The 12,742-nt window shown below is 48.8% G+C and overlaps 1 pseudogene; it reads left to right on the forward strand.

The window, feature by feature from the left end:
- The first annotated feature begins 8,644 nt into the window (after positions 1-8,644).
- Positions 8,645-9,683, forward strand: LOC105913799 (annotated as a pseudogene).
- The last annotated feature ends 3,059 nt before the right edge of the window (positions 9,684-12,742 follow it).

Genomic DNA, 12,742 nt, shown 5'->3' on the forward strand with positions numbered 1-12,742 from the left:
AGCTGCATGTTGAGGGCATGCATATCCTCGAGCTCAGCTTGGTGCTCCTCCAGATGGGCATTGGCAACTGCCAACTCCATTTCCACCTCCATCTTCTCCTCCGAGAGCTCTATCATGCCGTCCACGAGGTCGGCGACTTCTCCCTCAAGCTCGGAGATCCGATCTTGCATGTCGTGGATCTGGATACCCCGTTGAATCAGCTGGTAGGTTTGGCCTACCATATCTCTTCTTGCTGCCTGGAGGTACCCGTGAGTATCTGCTGCCGTCCGGGCGAAGAGGGTCATGGCTCTCCCCTGAAGCTCTACCAGCCGGTAAAGAGCTGCCATGCACCGGATGTTGGTGGAAATGGTGACCATGGCGCATGTGGTGGCTAGCACTTCGATGTTCCCAACGCGGTCAAGCCATGCCGGGTCCAGCCGGTTCCTGACGGGGAAGAGGCCGATCGGGTCGAGCGTGACCTCCACGGGGTGCAACTGACAGAACTGGGTGAGCAGCTGGAGGGCGGCAGACTCCCATGTATCTTCAGGAGCGAGGCCATAGGCTATTATGCCGAAGGAGGGCCAGTCGGGCCGTGCAGGGGGAGGTGGTACCAACGCCTGCACTTGGCACGTCTGGATGCCCTGCTCCAGATATAACCGCCCGGCATACAAGGGTGGGGACTGGTACCTAAACCACTTCAACGTATCCCACAAAATCGCGGGAAATCCCTCGAAATGTAGACACGTCGATTGGAAGGTACCGTCCGCTCCAAAAAGAACATGTCCGGGAACAGCCATCTGGAACCAAGAACCAAAACCACGTGAGATAAACTCCAAGGGTCAGGGGTCGGATAGAGAAGCATTCGGTTTTAACCGAGAGAAACTAAAAAAAACTAGAAATCCTTAGATCCAAAAGAACTCTTCCGAACAAGGTTGCTGTTGAGAAGGAAACATTACAGCTTTTTAGGTATGACGCATGCACGGCCTACCTTACACTTAACCAAAAACAACTGCCCGAAACTCGGGTCTTACGCGGTCAGTGCCGGTGACAAGGCAACAAATACATCTCTCCCTATAATAACTAGTCGGTTCTACAACGTCTCCTAAACGAACGCGGTTAGTGTACCTGCAGAAAAACACCACACACGAACCTTTCGTGCCAGCACCTACGAAAGCGTTCCCAAACATTACCGCTCACTATAGGGACGGCACCCATGCGTTTTAGGCTGCATGGACAGCACTCAACCGTGGAAATAGGTTCCCTTTGAATGGAACCATATAACCCTTCGCATACTCGTGATGCGGAATCGGCACACGTATGACAAACGTGGCGAACCAACCATGCTGATAGGTTCGTTGGAATCGAACCGTACCAACCTTCGTATGGAGTACATACGGAACCTGCGCACGTGTGATAGACGTGGGCGAAAACAAGCGCAAAGATAGGGTCCTTTGAATGGAACTCCCTATCAACCCTCGCATGCTCGCGATGCGGAACTCGGCACACGTATGACAGACGTGGCGAAGTGCTGGAAGGGTTAGCAAAATAACCAAGTACTTATTAGTCACCTAAAACAACCCCAAAATCCCCTAGGGCCTCTCGCACTAAAGCCATCCTTATCGATCGTACGAGAATTTTCAAAAGTTTCTTGCAACTTTTATCCTTTCAAAGAAGTGTTTAGGGCTTGTTGTGTTCTCTGTATTGCTAAACACGGCTTTGATACCAGCTGTGGCGGATCCACCTCGAATTAGCTCGATTAAACAGGGTTAAGCCCCCTAACATGCGACACTCCTGCCCTAACCAAGTTAACACGAAGTGCCGTCGGATTTCATCCAATTTAACCACTTGAACAGGATCGAGTTTAGCAACTCACACGAAGGTGAGGGGTTCCAAAGAATACAACGAGTCCACTGAGTTAGACAAATTTACCTATTTAGTTCGACCATAAAATCCCACATCAGAGTTTTACAAGATTCAAAATAAACAACAGAGAAAAACACTAGCGGAAGACTTCGTCGGGGTCGGACATCCCTGGTGAGGCCAACCGGGATATCACTCGACCCTCTCCTCGCCGTCCGAGGAAGGATCCCACTCGACCGTCCAGCCTGGCGGAAGCTGGGACGGCCAGGCGCCAGCAAGAGAGGGGTCGGGCGCAGCAACCTCACCTGAAAAACAGGAGCCACAACAAGGCTGAGCTACTAAGCTCAACAAGACTTAGCCGATAGGACTAAAACTACTCCTCCATCTAGACATGAAGGGCTTTTTGGCTGAGGGGTTTGTTTGCCAAAAGCACTAAGTAACCCTATTTTCAAGTTTTAGCTCCGGTTCTAGGTTCATTTACCAGTCTAGGTTGTGCAACCTATTCTAAGCATTCATAGAACCAACCAAGATATGTAGATATAACAACAAACATTGCCATCATCAGATTCCTCATTTACTCAGGGTGACATAGCGATCAAGCAATCTCAAGCTGTGAGAGGCAAACGAATCGATTCGAGTTCTTTTAACCATGCATGGTGAACCTAGCCTCACGACATCCGCACCCGGAGGTCGCTTCCTGTGTCGGCCTTCCCCATCAATCCCCTAACCCGTGTCGGGCCCATTTCCTTTGGTGCAAGGTTCCACAGACCCGGCCTCTGCCGTCCTGTGACCACGCTTGCCACCACGTGCGACAACCAGCAGGGGAAACTCCGTTCCAAGAACAATGGGGCGACCGCTCACGTCTAGGTTCAATCCGGTACTAGGCTTCCTCATCCCATACTAAGTATGAGGCTAGTACTTTCAAACACTTGATCACGAACACCACCACTGTCGGGCCTTAGCAAGATTTCATAGACAGACGGGGCTAACATCCGACCACCAAAGAGTTACCAAACCCTGCCCCGTCCATCGTCCTTATAGTTGTAACAGAAGATAGACATCCAACTCCTACAACTCGCGAGTGACAGGAGATCACTCGACTTTTACCGTCTCCTAGTTAAGCAATGCGACTACTCGGTCCAACAGCTAGTGCTCAGGTCATGGGGATAACTAAGTCATGCATCTAGGGTTTCACACAACTCCTATATGTAAATGCACAAGCATGTTACAGAAGGCATGCGCAAGTCTGGTAAAACACATAGGACTTTCATGCAACCGGGGCTTGCCTTCAAGCAAGGAGGACGGGAACTGCTCGACTTCGGGGGCGACTTCGGCTTCAGCGGGCAGGAACTCAGCTACAGCTTCTTCTTCCGGTGCCGGGTGAAGCTCGTAGAAGCCGTCGGCAAGGTGCAGCTCTACACGAATGCAATGCAAGGGTTAGCATAGACAGTTATTTCAACAGCAACACTGGCTCGCCTGAGCCCAGAAACTTGCGACAAAGAGCAGGAGGGTGGGGAGGTTCAAGAGAGTTGGTGAAGATCAAAAGGTAAGGGTCGGAAAGGAACTTATGATCCGATCCTTGAACTAGAGGATGTGGGAAAACTAGGGATCCTCAGACGCAAGCGCTGAAGGGTTCCTAAGTTTTACACATACACCCTCGGGTTGAAGAAAAAGATCACAGCCGAGCCCTCGGGCGAGGCGGATATAAGGGTCGGCGGAACAGATAGGGTCGGGCGAGACGGAACCGGGGTCGGGCGGATAGGAGGGGTCGGGCGGGCGGACTGGGGTCGGCAACTCACCTTCTTCCTGAAAGGAAAGCTTGGGGGTCGGGAAGAAGCAGACTTGGGCGGAGGAACTAAAGCTTGAACAACGGCTAAGACCGGGAAGCTACGACGGCGGCGGCGCTTCTTGCTGATCACAAGAGAGCTTTTACGCAGCACGGAGGAGCAAGCTGCTGGGTGACTTGGAGAAAACTGAGAGAAATCTGAGAGCAGAGCTCCTCAGGACTTGGTGTGCGGCGCTAGGAGCTTGAGCAGAGAGCGAGAGAATGGCTGAAGGCAACAATGGCGGAGGGAACTCCGGCGACGGGGGCATTCCTTTTATAGTTGCTGGAACGGAGAAAGGAAGCGGCGCGGGAGAGAGAGAAGGGGAGCGGCGCGAAGGCCGGGGAGAGGCAATGGAGTGCTCTGCCGGGGCAGCGATTGAGCGAAGAGGGCGGTGGTGCAGAACTCCGGGGGTGACGCCAGCGATCATTGAGCTCTGCCGTCAGGGCGGCGTAGGAGCGGGTAGACTGGTGGTTGAGATTTGGCGGAAAGCGAGCGTCGCCTTGCGGAAGATTTGATAGAAGCGACCGGTTTAACGGCGCTAGTATCGAGGGTGCACAGGTGAGAGGACAGGCAGCTGCGGGCGCGGGCGAGAGCGCGGAACAACAGATTGTCGGGCGGCTTCTGACAGGGCGGGAAAAGGAGCTGTCGCGGCCGCGGTCGGGGTTGGCGATAGAGGAATCGTCGGGTAGCGGCGACCGGGCGACGCGACTGTGGTTGAAGGGACGGAAAAGACGGGCGACATCGGCTCTGGGGCCGGGATCTGGCGGCGTGATGATGGGCGCGGGAGGCGAGGCTCTGCAGAAAGGGGTGCAGAGGGGCTTCCGCTGCCATTGGGGAAGGGGGCGCGAGAACCCACTTGGTCGCTTACTAGAGACAAAACTGAGCGGCGGGCGTCGGAGAAGACGAGCCACGTGGCAGGAAGACTCTGAAGCGGGCATGCAACTCGAGTGCGGCTGTCACGGAGGATCTGGGAAAAAGATCTTGCGGGTCCACCGGTGGAGGAAACGGTGGTTTGAGGAAGATTAGCAGGATCCGACGGTGGGCTGAGCTTGCCGGGGTTGGGAGAGGAGCGAATCGGAGAGGGGTCGGATCTCAGGGGTCGGGACCGGGCGGATAGCTGGGCACTTAGGCGCGGTCAAGCAAGGCAGATGACTGGGATCCAGTGTTCCGGTTGAGATTGACTCGGGAGATTAGGGGTCGGTCGTCACACCTACAGAAGCCGAGTACATTGCGGCTCCGGAAGCCGAGTACATCGCGGCTTCGGAAGCCGCGAAGGAAGGTGTTTGGATAAGGAATTTCCTCATTGAGCTTGGTGTGTTCCCGAATGCGTCCAGCCCATTGAATCTCTACTGTGATAATAATGGGGCAATTGCGCAAGCAATGGAGCCAAGGAACCACCAGAAGAACAAACACGTAATGCGGCGATTTCATCTCATTCGAGACTTCGTTAACCGGGGTGAGATCAAGATATGCAAAATACACACGGATCTGAACATTTCTGATCCGTTGACAAAACCACTCCCGCAGGCTAAGCATGATGCGCATGTAAGAGCTATGGGTATTAGGTACCTTCTAGATTGACTCTAGTGCAAGTGGGAGACTGTTGGAGGTATGCCCTAGAGGCAATCATAGAGATGATGATATTCCATTTGTATCCATGATTTGTATATTGTGTTCATTGAATATCCATTGAAGGCTACTTGAATTAATTTGCAATTATGTGAATTGTATGTGAAACTCTTTACTTGTATGGTTATTCTAAAGTTGTCCCTAGTCGGAGTTCATGTGAGGACACACATGAATATTAGACTAGCTCATGTATTAGTTGATGACTATGTTTCACAAGTCATGGACATGGAGATGTTGAACTAATAATGTGGACACATGTGGAGACATGTGCTAGGACTGACCCAACACGAGAAGTAGTTCTCTCTTTAAACAACATATACGCTTTGTCCTTAGACCTGAGATTGTCGCATGTATTCTAGATGTGGATCGACCTACTTAGGGGCTATCAAACGCTACGCCGTAACAGGGTAGTTATAAAGGTAGCTTTCGGGTTTGTCAGGAAGCATGCTATGAGACATGGTCAATCAAGATGGGATTTGCCCCTCTCTGATTGAGAGTGATATCTCTGGGCCCCTTGAGTGATCGGATCCGAAAATGCATGGCCATGCTACGTACGGTTAAGAGTTAACCTACAAAGGGATTCCGAATCACAGGATCGAGAAAGAGCGGTCGGCTTGAAGCTAGACCAAATATCATGAGGCAAAGGGAATAGCATGTATATTATGTTGTGATGGTTCATCTGATTTGATCTTCGTGTACGTATAGGAGTTGGCACGACTTGCTAGAGGCCGCTACTGACTATTGGGCCGAGTAGGAGTAATCGGGCCATGTCTATACGTATCCGAACCCATAGGGTCACACACTTAAGGGGCTGGAAGCCCAATTCGGATCTGATCTGAGTAGGATTAGGTTTAGAAGTACTAATGGGCCTCGGACCCAGAGGCCCATCAGGAACCTCTATAAATAGAGGGGTGGGGGCGCCCTAGGGTTCACACCTTTTTGGCGAAACAGACCTGCCGCGCCTCCCACGCCCTCGCCTGTTGCAACTCGCGGATCTAGCAGTCCAGCTTGTGACGCTTCCTCCCTGCACGTGTGGATACCTTGGAGGTGTTGCGCCTGCAGCACTTGGACGAGCCGCCGACGAGCCGCCGACGAGCCACGACGAGCCGACGACGAGCCGCGGCACCCGAGGCGATCTTGTTGCACGTGGACGAGCTGCTGAGAAGCTGCTGGACGTGATCGACTACCTACGACTATGTTGATCGACTACGTACGACTACATGATCGTCTTCACTGCATCGACGCATATCTACATGTTCCGCACCAGTAGTGCGTCGAGTGGTAATCCCGTGATCCTTATACGGCAGTTCTTCCTAGTTATACGCGGTAGAATTTTTTAATTACGCTAGTGTAGCCTACCTCGTATCCCAACACTATCGATGCTGATTGCGTGCGCTACAAATCTGATAATGCTTATTTTTCTGAGCTTATGTCCAAGTCAATGATGTTTTCTCTTTTAATCTGAGCATATGTCCATGCCAATGTTGATGCTTATTTTAATCTGAGCACTTGCTCAGTGCCAATGATGTTGTCTCATTATACCTTTAAATCTGAGCATGTGTTAAATGGCAATGATGTTTGTCACCGTTTTGCTACTTTGTTAGTCATGGTAATTGTCTTGCTTGCTTAGATGGCTTTGGAGGACCAGCAACGCTTGCTGATTGCCCGAGCTGCTGCTCTTATCACGGCTATGTATGCATTCTTGTTCAGCAGGATAAGAATGCAACATAGTCAAGGCCACAGATCAGTTATGGCCCTTTGAGCACCATGGATGAGGAATGCCAAAAGAACCTGGATAAAATTTACAATTGTAATTATATAGAGTGTGTTGCTATGCTTCGCATGAGAAAAGCACCTTTTTTTGCACCATGCAACTTGCTTAGGGAAAGGAATTTGCTGACAGATAGCCTTCACAGTTGTGTTTAAGAGCAACTAGCAATGTTTCTACATATCGTTAGCCACAACCAACGCTTTAGAGTTATTCACCAACATTAGAGAAGGTCAATAGAAATAGTGCATAGATATTTCAAGGAGGTCTTGTATGCTATTGGGGAACTTAGGCAAGAAATGATTAGAGCTCCATCTAATGAGACACCAGTTAAGATAAGAAATAGCCCAAGATGGTACCCATATTTCAAGGTAATAAATTTTTCATGTAGTTTGTAGGTTATTGCTGCATACTTGGGTGCATATCATGTAACAAGCATGTATTGGGTTTTCATGTAGGACTGTGTTGGGGCAATAGATGGGACTCATGTATATGCTAGAGTGCCAGCCAAGATGCAAGCAGCATTTAGGGGAAGGAAGCACTACCCCAAAATGTTCTTGCTGCTGTTGACTTTGATCTAAAAATTACTTATATCTTAGCTGGTTGGGAAGGGTCTGCTCATGATGCTACTGTTCTTGCTGATGGACTAGAGAGGGAGGATGGGTTAAGGGTTCCACCAGGTAATTAGCTGAATTGGGTACCTAAATAAAAATTGTAACTTCATAACAATGGACTTAATGCATTTCTGTACTTGTTATAGGAAAATTCTACTTAGTAGATGCTGGATATGCTTGTCGTCCTGGATTCCTTCCTCCTTACCGTGGCACTAGGTACCATCTGAAAGAGTATGGTGGTAGGAACTACCCAACCAACCCAAGGGAGTTGTTTAATTTGAGGCATTCAAGTCTGAGAGTTTCTGTTGAAAGGGATTTTGGTGCTTTGAAGAACCATTTTCGCATCATTGATAATAAACCATTTCATCCCTATAAGACACAAGTGAAGTTAGTACTTGCTTGCTGCATATTGCATAATTGGATACTTGGGCATGGGGTTGATGAGGTAGTTCTTGTTGAGTTCTCATGGGTGCCCAACAATAATGCAAGTCCTGGACATGGGGTCCAGATGGATGACAATACTGTTTGGGCTCAAAGTAGGGATGAATGGACTAATCACATGTGGTCCAATAGGGGCAACTCTCACATCTAAGATGTATCTGTTTTGTATTCTATCTATGTTGAACACTGTTGTTTATTTGGGTTCTGAGGCATTGAACAATTGCAATGATGATTTTACTTATTTCATTACACAATATAGCTAAGGCATTGGACATGTGCAATGATGTTACACCAATTTTGATACTACACTAGACCTGAGGCTTGAGACATTTGCAGTGATGATTTTATTTTCCCTGATACTTCTTTAGAACTGAGGCATGACACATGTGCAGTGATGCATTTTTATTCCTATTTTCCTCTTGAGTGCAATGCATATTGATGACATAGGTCAGATGACACGTGCAATGATGTTTCACCAACTATGTTGTTCCTGTTTCTGAGTGGGGGTGTGGCAACTGGAAATAGGAATGGCTGAGGAGATGAATGTTGAGATCCTTGCTGCTGATGAGCTTGTGTTCCCTGGTGGGGCTGTTGGGGCTGATGGGGATGATGGGCCTGTTGGGGCTGATGGGGCTGTTGGGGTTGTTCTTGGTGGTTCTCAGCAGAGACTTGCTATGAGGTGGACAGTTGTGATGTCTGGATTTATTCTTCGCCGCATGTGCCAGCTGATTTCAACTGGTGTTAGGACTGATAAAGGTTTCAAATAAGTCCACCTCAACCAGGTTGCCAAGGCTCTGCATGAGTTCAGTGGCAATGAAGTCACTGGCACACAGGTGTATAACCACTTGAGGAAGTGGAGGCAGAGGTGGGTTAAAATCTCAAAGCTGAGAGAGCTGAGTGGAGCTTTGTGGGATGGGGACAATTCCATGATTGTACTTGAGGAGGAGCACTACAATGGCCACATCAAGGTATGTACTAATGTTGCTATTTTCTTTCTTCAATGTTCAGCAGTTAAAGTATCTAACTTAAGTTGTTGTAATGGCAGCACACCCCAAAGATGCTGAGTACCTGAACAAGCCAATTCATCATTACCAGGAGATGATGGTCATCTTTGGTAATGGTCAGGCAACAGGTAAGTATGCTATGGGGTCAAATGAGGTTCTTGGTAGTCCTTCTGACTTTGTTGAGAGCCCAATGAAGCATGACCTGCCTGAGGAGCTTAAGAGTGGCAAGACTGAGGCAGCTTATGTTTCCAAGTCAGAACCACCTATTGGAAGCAAGAGAAAGAGGTCTATGCTGTCAGATGAGGATGTTCTTGTGTTCACTGGCATGACTGATGCAGTGAACAATGTTGCAGATGCTCTACGTTCTACCAAGGTTGAGGATTCCCACCCTGACTTGTATGGTGCACTGATGTACATGCCAGGGTTCAGTGAGGAAGCTCTAATGGTTGCATATGGTCACCTGCTTGACAATAAGGCCCAGGGATCTGCTTTTGTGAAGATGTCTGACTCACACCGTGTTCTTTGGCTGAGTACCTACTTGGCCAAAAACTACTACATGTGAGGGCCTAGGCATGGTGGTTGAGCTGGTCTGGTTGTGCAGTGATACTCTTTTGGATGATCTGGTGCAGTTGTGGCTTCTTTTGTGCATATCTGTTGGCTGATCTGGTGGTCTTTTGTGCAGCTGACATGACCCTGCATTCTTTTGGACAGTTGACTTGATCCTGTCTCCTAACTCTATGGCTAACTGTAGCATATAGTTGCCTGACTTAGATTGGCCTACTATGAAGTCATGTTATTGTGTCTGAGTGAGATATTAAACTGAACATATGTCTATTGTGCCTATTGTGTCTGTCTGAGCACATGTCCATGCCAATGATGATATGCTTCTTCTTCTTGATTCCTTGTTGTTAATATGCTTCTTCTTCTTGATTCCTTGCTCATGATATGCTTTTAGTTCCTAATTCCTTGCTCATGATATGCTTCCTGTCTAATTCTGTTGGCGCTAAAGATCAACCGATTGAATCTCAGCGTCGGACACACGACCCGGGAGAATCTGCTTAACTCCTGTTCGGGTAATCACCCTGGTGCGGTTCACGTGGCGTGCCAGCCAATCTAACCTGTTGATTGGCAAGGAAGGAAACATGTCAGATCCCAGAGGCTGCGATCGGCTGAGGTTCCTATCTCGAGGAAGCTTATCAGCGAATCGGCTGATTTGCCATAACAAGGAAATCGGCCACGGTACAACCGACAGCTAGGTGACGTTTGTAAAGAAAACTGCAAGAGTAAACTAGACAACGCTACAGAAACAACACTTGAAACAGATCTAATCGGCTATACGAAAAATAATGAATAAGCGACAAAGATAAATAAGCCAAAAGCTCTAATTTCAAGCTGGATAACTGGTGATAAAACTAGAACAACAGGTAAAAAACCTAGAATTCTAGTAGATATCGATAACTGGTGAATAAATCTAAACGAAACGACATCGATGTGCCCGAAGTTAAAGCTTAGATATTACTCGATAAACGGAACTTAAAGAATCGGCTGGAGATCGTGTCGATGCAGCCCTGCCAATCCGTACGAACTCGTGAAAGAAGAAAAGTATTGGCGAAGTTGCCGACTTGAAAGTAAAGTATAAGGAAATAGTAAGTTGTTGTATTGATTTGATGTTGTTTTTACAGATCTCTAAAGATGGCTATTTATAGCCTGTTACAACCAACCTCTTAACCGACTAGGATTCTATCTCTAATTTTAACCGCAAACGAATATTTACAAGTACAACTCGTATCGGAGTTGGTCGCTGCGCTCCTGTGGGCCAATCCCCCTTTATTTTCTCTTCGTAATTCACTTTAAGCCCATATTGGCCCAATTGCCTCAGCCTCTTAATCGGCCGATTTCTACCAACTCCATCCGCCAAAACACTGCAGTGCCAATCGGCCGATCTCCAACTGTAGCACCAATCAGCCGATTCCCAATCGTGACTTTTTCGTCTTTCCGCATCAGCTAATCCTTTCCTTTCTTGGCGCCGATTCCATATGTGTCAAAATCTGGCGTCAACACATGCCCCCCAGTTTCGGAGTAAAACATAATCTTTACTTCGAAATTCCTTTCAACTTCCCTTCCGAAACAAACGCATTAAAAATATCTTTCCGTTTCGCGGTCTTCTGCCTGATGATTGCAATCTTTTCGAAACGGGCGCCTGAGACAACCACTCCCCCTGAAAAATCGCATCGACGGCGCGGTAAAAATCCCGCTTTTACCCCTTCTCAGATCGTCCTTAAATATCAGCACGTCCCGCACTTCTTTTTCACAAGTCCATGTCTTCCTTCTTTGGCGCACTGGTTTCCTTCTTCCTCCGGTGCCTCTTTAGCTTCCAATCTCCTCTTCCGGTGACCCTTTTCATCTGCATTCCATTCCACCTCCCCAATGGCGACACCTTCAGGAACTTCACCAACACCTGAGGCCCCGGCGACGGCTCCACCAGCGGTGGCTCTAGCGGCAGTGGTAGCAGCTCCATCGGCAGGAGCGGGAGCTTCATTGGCGACAGAGGCCCCACCGACGGCTTCAGCGTCCGTAGCTCCGCCAGCAATCCCGCCAACCACGATGAGCTTCATCCCGGAGGTCCTTACTGAAACTTTTTTCTTTTTACTTTTCAAAGCCAAGGCATTGATCTTAGATCCGTTCTTATTTCCTCCCTTTTTACCTTTTTTAGGCGGTTAGGCACTAGATTACCATTCGCCTTACCAAAACCCCCGGTCTTATCTGTCTTGGTCCTATGGGAAACCCAAATCCAACTAATCTAATCAACTTGGAAACCCATAGAATTCCATTTAAGCAGTCGACCATGGACCTAGATCACTGGTCAGGCACCTTCAAATCGTGGCCGAATGAAACCCCTGGTTGGAAAGAATGGTATCAAAGGATAGCCGCCTCTAAAAGGGTTCAATGGGACGAGCGAAAAATCGGCCAGTGTATCGACTTGTCCTTTTCCCAGATGGAAAGGAATGAGCCCTTAGTGATAGCAGCCTCTTATTTTTGGTCCGACGCTCTCAACGTGTTTCTCTTCGGACATAGGCCTATGACTCCCACTCTGGCCGATGTAGTGACCGGCCTCGACATCTCCTCTCCTGACACCCCTTTCCGCTACTTGGTCAAAACGTCCCATCGGCTGGAAACAAAAGGAATCGGCGGGTGGAAAGGGTTTATTAAGAGCAACAAAAGGACCGGGACAGTCGCAGAGAGGGAGCACGCGGCCTTCCTGATGATGTGGCTGGAGAAACACCTCTTTTGCGGGAGAGCAGCTGGTCCATCTTCTAATACATAGGCTCTGGCCGAGGCATTATCGATAGGAGCTTCTGTTCCTCTCGGAAAACATCTACTAGGATCGGCCTATCATATGCTGCATCAGATTGGCGTCAAGTTATCCAAGGGAGAGCCGATTGGAAATCCAGGTGGACCCTGGTGGTTCATCAACCTATGGCTCAATCTGTACATGAGCAAGATCTCATAGCAGCGAGTGGAGCACATGACTTTTCCCAACATCAAATCGGTGGAAAATCCCACCGTACGGTGTCGGTGCACTTCCTTCGGCGAAGCAGCATCGGCTTTCTCTGGTTGCCA

The sequence above is a fragment of the Setaria italica genome, chromosome II (assembly GCF_000263155.2).
Source record: "Setaria italica strain Yugu1 chromosome II, Setaria_italica_v2.0, whole genome shotgun sequence".
NCBI classification, from domain to species: Eukaryota; Viridiplantae; Streptophyta; class Magnoliopsida; order Poales; family Poaceae; genus Setaria; species Setaria italica.